We start from the raw sequence: 13,067 nt of genomic DNA, 5'->3' as shown, positions 1-13,067 counted from the left end.
CTTCTGCGGGTATACCTTCGCGGAGGAGGATCACCACACCACTGCCATTGGCCGGCGCATGTGAGACCTAAGTCTTGTAGCCATAGGGTTCCTTGAAGTCTGCGACATACATCCCTTGAAGGAGCGCCATGTCGATGTCTGCTGCTTTGAGCAGATCCTGTAGCATCGCTAGGTTATGTCGGGCATGTATGTTGTTGATGTTAATCACTGCTAGACGATATGTTTGGTCAGCCAGGTCGGAAAATGAGGTGTTTAGGGGGCCAGATGTGGGCGGCAGGGACGGCCCCACATAGGCTGACGATACGGCCGTAGTCACTGTGGTTGGTCGGTGCTAGGTACAGACGAGGGAGCATCATCTCTGCTCTCGGCACCTCCGGGTGCTGTGGCTCATCCTCGACATCTACCGCCCAACAATCAGATGCAGCAATTGGTAACTGTTGATTAGTGTTGTCGGTATAGCGCTCGCACACATGTTTATTAGCAGAAGTGGTGTTGTCAGTCTGAGGCTCAGAAACTGTAGTCGGCGTTGCATCGTGACGGGAAGGGTGAGTTGTGGTGGTAGAGTTCTGAGTGTCGTCCGACGCCGGATGTTCGTCCGGGTCGCACATCCGAAGCAGCCAATCATCGGATGGCGTATGGCGCTGTTTCTTGCGTTTTCGAGGGGACCGTTGTTTTCGGACATGTTGTTCTGTGTCAGAGTGCGGGCGGAAATCGTCTGATGGAGTCTCCATTGGTAGGAAGGCAAAAGTCAAGATAATTTCTATTTCTACTTCCATCTTCTCTTTAGTTTCGTCTCGCTAGCACAATTGATGACCGTCTCGGGGCAAGTCTGCCGACGACGTCGTGGAGGGATATGTTGTTCGCGACACGGTCATCGATCATTGACTGCAATATGGTGTTTCGATCCTGGACAGAAAAAGCTGTTGCGGTTGCAGCCGCTGCATACGTAATGGGGAGTGAAGTAGGCGTCGCCGTGGATGGAACTTCACCAACCGGTGTCTTAGTCAGTCGACACTGAATGCAGGCCGATCGGACATGTCCTTCCTGGCCACAGCCGGCGCAAGTACGCTGTTGTTCGTCGCACATGACAATGGCTCTGCAGCCGCCAATTACTAAATAGGATGGCACATGCTTTGTCAGTGCGATCTTGATATGTCGCACTCCGTTTAAGACAGGGTATCTCTCAAACGTTTGCCATTTTCCAGCCAGGTGGCTTAGCACCTTACCGTATGGTTTGAAATCTGTCATTACATCTGGCGGGACTTCGAATGGCAGCTCGAAGACCCTCAGAGTGCGAAGGCCTAATCCAGCGTGGTCAATCGTTACAGTTCCTTTGTGGCCATCAGGATACTTAAATTTAAGTCCATGAGTGTGTCGGCATACAACATCAGTGCGCGCCTCTTCATTGATCAGTTTTATGTATACGACACTTTGTGTTATAGAAAAGTGGATCCCAAAGATGTCCTGAGGTGCAATATGAAGTTCTTCCCGAACGAAACGTTCAAGGTCTTGCGTAGTCCGCTTGTAATGTGATCTTAATTGTGGACTTGCGGTACGAGTGCGCCATGGCATATCGAGACATCGACGCGTGACACTCGCCGCAGTGGAAGGTAAACAGGAAACACTCGCGTGCTCGGTACGCAATCAGGCGGGACACAGACACGGAGACCTTGCCCCACCGCTAATAACAGCAGACTACTCCTAGACCATTTCCACAAAGTTTTCAGAGTGTTACGTTACTTTATCTGCCTCGGTTACAAGTTTTGTAGAACAAAATTTTGTACATGGCTGCACGTCAGAGACCTTGAATAGTTACAATTGAAAGAAAACAGCCCTCGGTCACTATTTTTAATGAATTAACCGGGTTTCAACACTACTAGGAGTGTCTTCCTCAGAATTTAAATCAAAGAATGGTCTGTAACATGGTCACAGAATTATGACTAAAAACGTATGATACAGAGCATAAGTACAGAATCATCGTGAAAGACCTGCAGTACTTATATGTCATTTATTAAATAATAAATATGCCAAAACGGCATTAGTCACAAAGATAATTAAGATAAAAAATTATGACGGGGAACCACTAAGGGCTGCTCGTTACTTACGCGGTTACAGGTTACAAACGGAGTTTGCAGAACAATGTGTCTTCCACATACCTTAACGACATACCGAGCGAGGTGGCGCAGTTGTTAGCACACTGGACTCGTGTTCGTTAGGACGATGGTTCAAATCCGCGTCCGGGAATCCTCTTTTCGGTTTTCCGATGTTTACCTAAATCACTTCAGACAAATGCCCGGATGGTTATTGTAATGGGCGAGGCCACCATTGTTCCCAATCCTTCCCTAATTATATGGGACCGATGACCTAGCTGTTTGGTCCCATCCTCCAAATCAATCAACCCTAACGACACAAATAATTTTAGACGTGACTTAATTGTCTGTATTATTAGGTCAATTATCACAATGCAGACCGATGGCAAGTGCACCAACGTGCCAGCAAACACAACAAACCACTTTTTACCAAGTTTTCGTTAAAGTATTTGAATGGCGGCTGGAGCACATAAGGTGTCCGTTAGTTCGGACATGTCGGAAGCAACCTATGTCAGCAATTCAATGTGATTCGAAGAATATAAATGTGTAAGTGGATATAGATAAGCAAAATATAAAAATTGTTCAAATGGTCCTGAGCACTATGGGACTCAACATCTGTGGTCATCAGACCCCTAGACTTACAACTACTTAAACCTAACTAACCTAAGGGCACCACACACATCCATGCCCAAGGCAGGATTCGAACCTGCGACCGTAGCAGCAGCGCGGTTCCGAACTGAACTGCCTAGAACCGCTGCGAAATATAAGCCAAGCTCGTTGTGACGAAGAGAAGAATCACAAGTGGAAAAATTTTGGGAGGGAAATTACAGTACCTAAACTGGCGTTACAGCCAAGTTAAACCTCGCCAAAATCCATAGACAAAACATGGGGTTGGCTTCTAGTTTTAATTTCATTATGGCCCAATATGACACCCCCTCCCCCCCTCCCACACACACACACACACACACATCCACACATACACCTACACATACTCATAACCACACACACACACACACACACACACACACACACACACACACACACACACAGTCACAGATGAAGACTGGCGTATGTGAATATGCATTTACTTTAATGTATACTGTTTAAATACGATGACTACCTTGGCATATAAAGCATATTATTTCATAAAAGAGGAAACTGGCTCGTCCTCGTATGCAGGGTGAGGCATTTAAAACTGTTTGTCGGAATATTTGGCGAAATACACATCGGATTAAGAAAAAAGTGGCAATAAACATTGTTCACCTCGAAGAGGGACATCCACTAACATAGCGCTCGGCCTCCCTACACGATCTCGTGGGTGAGAGGGGAGATGACTTTGAAATCATAAATAGGAACGCCTCTTTTTATTGCAGATTTGGATTCACCGTGAAAAATTGTTTAACTTTTGAATGAAACATTACCTTATTTTCATGATAGATGGTGGTGTAATCGGCACACATGAACATGGGGTGACAATTGTTACAAAACGGTAATATCTCACAAAAACATCCGATTAGGAAAATCAAAACACGTAGTTTGATATTTGCGAAAATGCTATGATGTGACATCGTCTACTATCCTGCAATGCATTCTTAGATTACATTTAGCGTTAGCCAGGAACAACGACGTGGTCGTAGTAATGATGTGTTCCCCTCGGGGTGCTTGATTTTGGTGAGTCCCCTTGCCTCTCACTATCTCGTGGTGCGTGATTCCTGCGAGTCCCTTGCGGCTCACTATCTCCTGGGGTTTGATTACTGTGAGTCCCCTTGCCTCTCACTATCTCGGGGTGCTTGATTACTGTAAGTTCCTTTGACTCTAACAAGTGATTCAGTGCTGCAAATGTTCGATATGTTGTCCGTTGTTTCTAATGCACACTGCCACTCTGTGTCTGAATGGCAATCCGACATGTGTTAGTGTCTAGTGCTAATGTTTGCAAATTCATTGCGATTTAGCTGCCAAAAATCTTCGTGAGTTTTAGTACGTCCTTGTAAACTCTCTCTTTTGCTCATCCCCACTGGAAACAATAAGCAAAAATCAAACTGGGTAAACGTGCTGGCCACGTTTGAGGACCACCTCGTGTAGTCCATCGACACTGATAGCTTCGGTTCGAAACTTCTCTAGCTAGTCATGAGTAATGCGCTGGGCATCCATCGTGTAGCAATCACATATTTTGTCTCGTTTGAAGTGGAACATCATCCATTAGTATGGGTAAAACATTATCCGCATTGTCGCTATATATTTGACCACTCAGATTACCTTCTATGCAGTATGGGCCAATTACCTTCTTACCTAAAGTACTGCACCAAACGTTGACACACAATGGGCGTTCATGTTCAACTTTCTTTACAAAGTAGGGATTCTCCACTGAGCAGTAATGCATATTATATTGGTTTACTTCACCACAATTGTAAAATTCGATTCATTGTAGAAAGTATCAGTGAAATGAAATTCTTGTTGACTACCAGTTCTTCCTGTAACCAGTTACAGAAATTCAGGCTATTGTGAAAATCGTCACCCTGCAGTTCTTGATGCAGCGATGAATGAAATGTATGCTATTTGTGTCCATGCAGTATGCGTAGAACACTTCTTTGCAAAATTCCTGAATCTCGCACAATTTGCCGAGAACTAATGTGAGGATTTGCAACAAACGGAGCTAAAACATTCTCTGTGTCATTTTCGTTTGTCACAGACCGAGGCCGGGCTCTTTCTCTAGGATTAACACTTCTCTTTTCAGTAAACAGGTGAACAGTACTGCGAAAAGTCGTTGCAAATAGAACATTCCTATCGAGGATCAAAGTAGCATACCTTTGACGGGCTCGTCAGATTTCTATGAGCCTTAAAGTACGCGGTAATGAAACTGACTATCTCTGCAATCGTTAGCATAGTGGAACTATTGCGAAGAGATGTGTACAGTCTGAATCACTGAAGTAACAAGCACAGTCTGACCGCGGACTGAGCGCACGATCACGGTCTGTGCTTCATTCGATTGTGGAAGGTGTCGTGTCACATGACAGCATTATCAAAAATGTACGTCGATCGTTTTAATCGTATGCGTGCTTGTTTGAGATAGTACCATTTTGCAACAATTGTCACCTCATTTCCAAATTTGCCGATTACAGAGCTATCTATCAGGAAACGAAAGAAATGTTTCATACAGAAGTTACACATTTTTGAAGGAGAATCTTAATCTGCAATAAAAAAAATGGGTTTCATGTTTCCTCTGGGCTCCAGGGGTGGTCCAGGGGTCGAGTGTTATGTTAATGGATGTGCTCTTCGAGGGGAAGAACTTTTTTACCACTTTTTTTAATCCGACGTGCATTTCGCCAACTATTCCGACAATGCCTCATCCTGTATAGGAACAACCCACCTGGCTATCCGCTCCTCCTACCCTCCCCCCCCCCCCCCCCCGCAAATCCTCTAGGAGCATGCACTCGTCCTCGCCTTCTGTATACACCTCCCGTCCTCCACGTAGATCCTCTATGACCTGAATCCTTTCCCCCATCTGCTTCTTTTCATCGAACTTATCCTGGTCCTCTACACATTCCGCCGCCTTGATCCCCCTCATCCCCTGGTTACTCCTCTCCTCTCCAACCCCCACCCACTGCTGCGCCTTCACCATTGTGTAATCCCTACCCGCCACCATTAACCCTTCATCTCCTTTCCCGAGGTGGCTTCCATCAACTCCCCATCCCAGATGATGCCCTCTCAACTTCCATTAATCCTTCCCATCAACTACGATCCTCAACTCCCCCTGCCTCCATCTGTCATTTTCCAGGGCTCCCTCTCTCACTCTCCCCCCCCCCCCCCCACCACTTTTCCTTCCTGTTTGTCCCTACCTACCAACTCCTTGACTCCATTCTCTCCCCCCATAGTCCTTTTTCTTTCCCCTCCACTGTCTTCCCCACTCCACCTTTTCCACCCTACATCTGTCCAGGTCCTCCCCTCCCCCATACCTAAATGCCTTTGTAGTCTCTAGTGCAGTGCTTTCTGTGAGTGTTCAGCGTTATGCACCTTCTTTATAAGTGCCGCAAACAGAAACCAGACTGTCACAATGAGTTTCTATTGTTCCTTTTTCCTAAGTGTTTTTAATTAGCTCAATGACCTCTTTGGTCTTTTTGTTTTCTCCACAACTTTTTCTTCATGTACCAGTTTTACACATTCACCGTTTTATCACCTCCTTTTACTGTTATGTCTCCTCATTATGATTTTTAACTTTATCTGTAGGTTGCAGAGTGACCTATTACAGTGATGCCAGCCCGTCCCCCTTCCCACCCCTCCTCTGGGGGAAATCGAAATACAATATAGAAAAAAAAAACAGTAACAAATGCTCAAATGGCTCTGAGCACTATGGGACTTAACATCTGAGGTCATCAGTCCCTTGAACTTTTTTTTTTTCGGTCATCAGTCTACTGACTGGTTTGATGCGGCCCGCCACGAATTCCTTTCCTGTGCTAACCTCTTCATCTCAGAGTTGCACTTGCAACCTACGTCCTCAATTATTTGCTTGACGTATTCCAATCTCTGTCTCCCACTACAGTTTTTGCCATCTACAGCTCTCTCTACTACCATGGAAGTCATTCCCTCATGTCTTAGCAGATGACCTATCATCCTGTCCCTTCTCCTTGTCAGTGTTTTCCACGTATTCCTTTCCTCTCCGATTCTGCGTAGAACCACCTCATTCCTTACCTTATCAGTCCACCTAATTTTCAACATTCGTCTATAGCACCACATCTCAAATGCTTCGATTCTCTTCTGTTCCGGTTTTCCCACAGTCCATGTTTCACTACCATACAATGCTGTACTCCAGACGTACATCCTCAGAAATTTCTTCCTCAAATTAAGGGCGGTATTTGATATTAGTAGACTTCTCTTGTCCAGAAATGCCTTTTTTGCAATAGCGAGTCTGCTTTTGATGTCCTCCTTGCTCCGTCCATCATTGGTTATTTTACTGCCTAGGTAGCAGAATTCCTTAACTTCACTGACTTCGTGACCATCAATCCGGATGTTAAGTTTCTCGCTGTTCTCATTTCTACTACTTCTCATTACCCTCGTCTTTCTCCGATTTACTCTCAAACCATACTGTGTACACATTAGACTGTTCATTCCGTTCAGCAGATCATTTAATTCTTCTTCACTCTCACTCAGGATAGCAATGTCATCAGCGAATCGTATCATTGATATCCTTTCACCTTGTATTTTAATTACACTCCTGAACCGTTATTTTATTTCCATCATTGCTTCCTCGATGTACAGATTGAAGAGTAGGGGCGAAAGGCTGCAGCCTTGTCTTACACCCTTCATAATACGAGCACTTCGTTTTTGATCGTCCACTCTTATTATTCCCTGTTGGTTGTTGTACATATTGTATATGACCCGTCTCTCCCTATAGCTTACCCCTACTTTTTCAGAGTCTCGAACAGCTTTCACCATTTTATATTGTCGAACGCTTTTATCCAGGTCGACAGATCCGATGAAAGTGCCTTGATTTTTCTTTAGCCTTGCTTCCATTATTAGCCGTAACGTCAGAATTGCCTCTCTCGTCCCTTTACTTTTCCTAAAGCCAAACTGATCGTCACCTAGCGCATTCTCAATTTTCTTTTCCATTCTTCTTTATATTAGTCTTGTAAGCGGCTTCGATGCATGAGCTGTTAAGCTGATTGTGCGATAGTTCTCGCACTTGTCAGCTCTTGCCGTCTTCGGAATTGTGTGGATGATGCTTTTCCGAAAGTAAGATGGTATATCGCCAGACCCATATATTCTACACACCAACGTGAATAGTCGTTTTGTTGTCACTTCCCCCTATGATTTTAGAAATTCTGATGGAAAGTTATCTATCCTTTCTGCCTTATTTGACCGTAAGTCCCCCAAAGCTCTTTTAAAATCCGATTCTAATACTGAATCCCCTATCTCTTCTAAATCGACTCCTGTTTCTTCTTCTATAACATCAGACAAATCTTCACCCTCATAGAGGCTTTCAATGTATTCTTTCCACCTATCTGCTCTCTCCTCTGCATTTAACAGTGGAATTCCCGTTGCAGTCTTAATTTACCACCGTTGCTTTTAATGTCACCAAAGGTTGTTTTGACTTTCCTGTAAGCTGAGTCTGTCCTTCCGACAATCATATCTTTTTCGATGTCTTCACATTTTTCCTGCAGCCATTTCGTCTTAGCTTCCCTGCCCATTCCTTTTTATTTCATTCCTCAGCGACTTGTATTTCTGTATTCCTGATTTTCCTGGAACATGTTTGTACTTCCTCCTTTCATCAATCAACTGAAGTATTTCTTCCGTTACCGTGGTTTCTTCGCAGCTACCTTCTTTGTACCTATGTTTTCCTTCCCAACTTCTGTGATGGCCCTCTTTAGAGATGTCCATTCCTCTTCAACTGTACTGCCTACTGCGCTATTCCTTATTGCTGTATCGATAGCGTTAGAGAACTTCAAACGTATCTCGTCATTACTTAGTACTCCCGTATCCCACTTCTTTGCGTATTGATTCTTCCTGACTAACGTCTTGAACTTCAGCCTACTCTTCATCAATACTATATTGTGATCTGAGTCTATATCTGCTCCTGAGTATGCCTTACAATCCAGTATCTGATTTCGGAATCTCTGTTACAGAACTCAATTAGTCTTTCTCCTCTTTCAATCCTTGTCCCAAGCCCATATTCTCCTGTAACCTTTTCTTCTACTCCTTCCCCTACAACTGCAATTCAGTCGCCCATGACTATTAGATTTTCGTCCCCCTTTACATAATGCATTACCCTTTCAATATCCTCATACACTTTCTCTATCTGTTCATCTTCAGTTTGCGACGTCGGTATGTATACCTGAACTATCGTTGTCGGTGTTGGTCTGCTGTCGATTCTGATTAGAACAAGCCGGTCACTCAACTGTTCACAGTAACACACCCTCTGCCCTACCTTCCTATTCATAACGAATCCTACACCTGTTATACCATTTTCTGCTGCTGTTGGTATTACCCGATACTTATCTGACCAGAAATCCTTGTCTTCCTTCCACTTCACTTCACTGACCCCTACTATAACTAGATTGAGCCTTTGCATTTCGCTTTTCACATTTTCTAGTTTCCCTACCACGTTCAAGCTTCTGACATTCCACGCCCCGACTCGTAGAACGTTATCCTTTCGTTGATTATTCAATCTTTTTCTCGTGATAACCTCCCCCTTGGCAATGCCCTCCCGGAGATCCGAAGGGGGGACTATTCCGGAGTATTTTGCCAATGGAGAGATCATCATGACACTTCTTCAAATACAGGCCACATGTCCTGTTGATACACGTTACGTGTCTTTAATGCAGTGGTTTCCATTGCCTTCTGCATCCTCATGTCGTTGATCATTGCTGATTCTTCCTCCTTTTGGGGCAATTTACCACCCCTCGGACAAGAGAGTGCCCTGAACCTCTATCCGCTCTGCCGCCCTCTTTGCAAGGCCGTTGGCAGAATGAGGCTGATCTCTTATGCCGGAAGTCTTCGGCCGCCAATGCTGACTATTTATCAAAATTTAGGCAGTGGCTGCGATCGAACCCAGGACTGAAGACGTTTTGATTATGAATCAAAGACGCTCCCTGGAACTTAGAACTACTCAAACCTAACTAACCTAAGGACATCACACAATCCATGCCCGATGCAGGATTCGAACCTGCGACCATAATGGTCGCGCAGTTCCAGACTGAAGTGCCTAGAACTGCTCCTCCACACCGGCCGGCGTGTAAAAAATGCGAACGATGGAGAGCGAGAGAGCGAGAGAGGGGAAGCACACAAGATGAACTTCTATTAGGGCAGTGCCGTGGCCTTTCAAAATTATCAATTCCGGCATTCACCTGTCTACTTGGGGAAGTACAGGAAACCGAAATTATGTTCCAGGCTGGGATCTAATTACCGATACTCCTGAGTTAGACGATCAAAATTTATATGGATTGGATGAACTGTATTACGATCGGTTTTCATCTCGTATGATTTCTATTATCAATTATGGGCGATAGTTACGTTGTAGAGCAATATCTGACTTCTGCTGTGACGTCTGAGTTTCCTGCTGAGTGACGCACGAAGTCTCGCGTCTCTATCGGTGTAATTTTCATGTAGTAAGGAGGCTGAAGCAAATCACTGGAAAATGACTGCAGGAAGATACCTGAGGGGCACGGGAAGGCGGCCGCCAGCGGCGGCGGAAGTAATCGCGATCTCCCGGTGCGCCGTGGCACGCTTCGCTGCTGCTGCTCCTGGAATCGATGAAAGCAGCCGGCCATCCATGAACTAAACTTTCGTTGTTAACGGCAGCAGCTAGCAGGAAAAAAGCAAGGGTTCCACCAAAAAGGACGTTTGGGACCTTCACGAGTTTTTCCTACTTACAAACTCGTGCAGAAAGTTTTACTTTTTCTCTAAGTACTGTTTACTTACGATAGTTACTCGCGCTGAAAATAATCCAGACTTCATGGTAGTAATGAAATGAAGTTTAAAGGAAAAGACGAAGACAGAATGTGAAATAAAGAGAGAAATATCAGCTATAGCCAAATCCTACCAAGTACGAGTCTCAGTTCAGTCAATCTATGAAATAAACAAATTAGTTCAGTAATACTCTCATTAGTGTATTTACAGTCTACCCCATATAACGTCAGCCATCTTACCGAAAAATGATTATTTACAGCAAACCATTTTAACTTCCCTGTGTAACACTGAGGCCGGGAGTGTTGTGGAACAATGGGCCCACTGTTCTCCATATGAAAACGAATTGACCACTTGGTCTAGTTCCCTTACGTAAACAAACAATGTAAATTATGACCTTGACGTAAAAAAAGTTTCACTTTTACTGTTAGCTGTATTCATCATGGCCAAATGTTTTTAGAATTATCTTGATGACCATAATTTATGATCTAAAATGGCTGCCACTTGTGATTATGCAAATCCAATCTCAGTCACCATAATTTAGAGCCCAAAAATTGCCGCCGCCTCTCCCCCACTTCTTTAGGAAAATTGAGTGACTTAGAAATTGGGATTAATCTTCTGATTGGTATGATTTAGATCCTAAGAAGACAATAGACACCCGACACTGCTGTTGATATGTGATATTTTAAATTTCGTTTTTGCAACTTGCTGCTGAGTGTTGGGCTCAATACTATTTTCTGCAACAACTCCAATAGAAGACAACATATCATTACTGTTCGCAATATTGGGACACTTCTGTAGAATAGTCCCAATTTTCTCCAATTTTCTCGCGTCGAAATAGGTGAGTGGTGGCTCCAAAAGATGGATCCTCTGTCTCTACCTCCAGTCTTCCATGCGTGCATCGAGGGGAAGCTATTGGATTGGTGCATAAGCTCGTAGCATTTTTCAGAACGAGGGTGATGTGATGTTAATAATACCTCAATTTGTAATATTAAAGTGATAAAATTTTTATACTCTGAGACTGTGTACGTAGATGCAATGCCCACTCAGTACGTTTTCATCTCTGTAGAAAACTCGCCTGCGTATAGGTGAGTGGTGGCTCCAAAAAAGTGCCCCCCTGTCTATACCTCCAGTGTTGCTGTGCTTCCCTCGAGAGGAAGATATTGGATTGGTGCGTAAGCTCATAGTATTTTTCAGAAAGTTTAATAAGCACAACAGATACTCATAAGAGAGACTATAGTCATCAATGACATATTCTCCTCCATAATTTATAACACTGGGTTAACTTTTCGTTTTACCGGCTCTAGAAATCATATGGTTTTGAGGCCAAAATCTCGCCGCGAAATGTTCAGGGCGCATTTTCACCCGGAAAGAAAGTTCTTCGAAACTTGTTCGATAGAGAGCGGAAAAGGTGACAATCTAAGGGCCCGGTATCAGGTGAATAAGGTCGGTGAGGAATGAATTCCAAATCCAACTCCTGTATGGCGCTTTCTGTCAGCCTAGCGGAATGCAGGTAGGCGTTATCGTGAAACAGCATCATTTCACACAGCCTTTCTGCTCGTTGTTATGGGACTGCGTGTGCAAGAGGTCTCAGTTTCTGACAATAAATATCAGTAGTGATGGTTACACCACGGAGAATGAATTCCTAGCACTAGCTGTTCCACCAGATGCGTAACATTATCTTTCGTGGATGCAAGCAGTTCTTTGTAGTGGGGGTTGCTTTTTTGTTTGTGTTAGCATAAAGACACCATTCTTCGTCACTAGTAACGATACAGGATAGGAATAGTCGGTATTATTCATGAGCCAGCTGAAAGGCACGTATGGCCACCCGCCTATTTTTGAACTTCCCCCACTTTATGCAAATGTTGCTCGATGGTGGAATGATCACAGTTCATCAAATTAGCCACTTCTCGAGTACTCTGAATGTCAACCTGAACGTGGGCTGAGCGCGGTGGCGCAGTGATTAGAGCACTGGACTCGCATTTGGAAGGACCACGTCCAGCCATCCACTTTTAGGTTTTCGTAGATTTCCCTAAATCGCATCAGGAAAATGCCGGGAAGGTTCCTTTGAAAGGGCATGCCCGATTTCCTTCCCATCTTTCCCTAATCCGAGCTTTTACTCCGTCTGTAATGATCTCGTTGTTGAAGGGACGTTAACCGGAAATCTCCTCCTCCTCCTGAACGCGGAGCATCACCAATGTCAAAACCATCCTCCTTAAAACGAGAAAACCATTCTCTTGCCATTGTCTCTCACATAGCATTATCCCCGTACACGGCGCAAATGTTTCTGTCGGTCTCCACTGCTCTTACCCTCTGCTGAACTCAAACAGAAGTGTATGTCGGAAATTTTCCGATACCTTCTCTTCCCACTTTATTGTCTAGCGTCCACAAATCCAGTCACTGCCCGGAAATAACAAAATGACAACATGAAAAGTCAACCAGAAACAGTGAACTACAAATAAAAAATGACAATCGCTAAATAAACCCAAAGCAAACGGAAAACCAACACGCATAACAAAAACGCAACGAAGTAAAGCAGCTACCTTACGTAATTCTCTTATCTCTGGTGTGGCCGTTGGC

This window comes from Schistocerca serialis, chromosome 4, assembly GCF_023864345.2.
Source record: "Schistocerca serialis cubense isolate TAMUIC-IGC-003099 chromosome 4, iqSchSeri2.2, whole genome shotgun sequence".
Taxonomy (NCBI): domain Eukaryota; kingdom Metazoa; phylum Arthropoda; class Insecta; order Orthoptera; family Acrididae; genus Schistocerca; species Schistocerca serialis.
The sequence above is the reverse complement of the archived record's forward strand: the minus strand, read 5'-3'. Positions refer to the sequence as shown.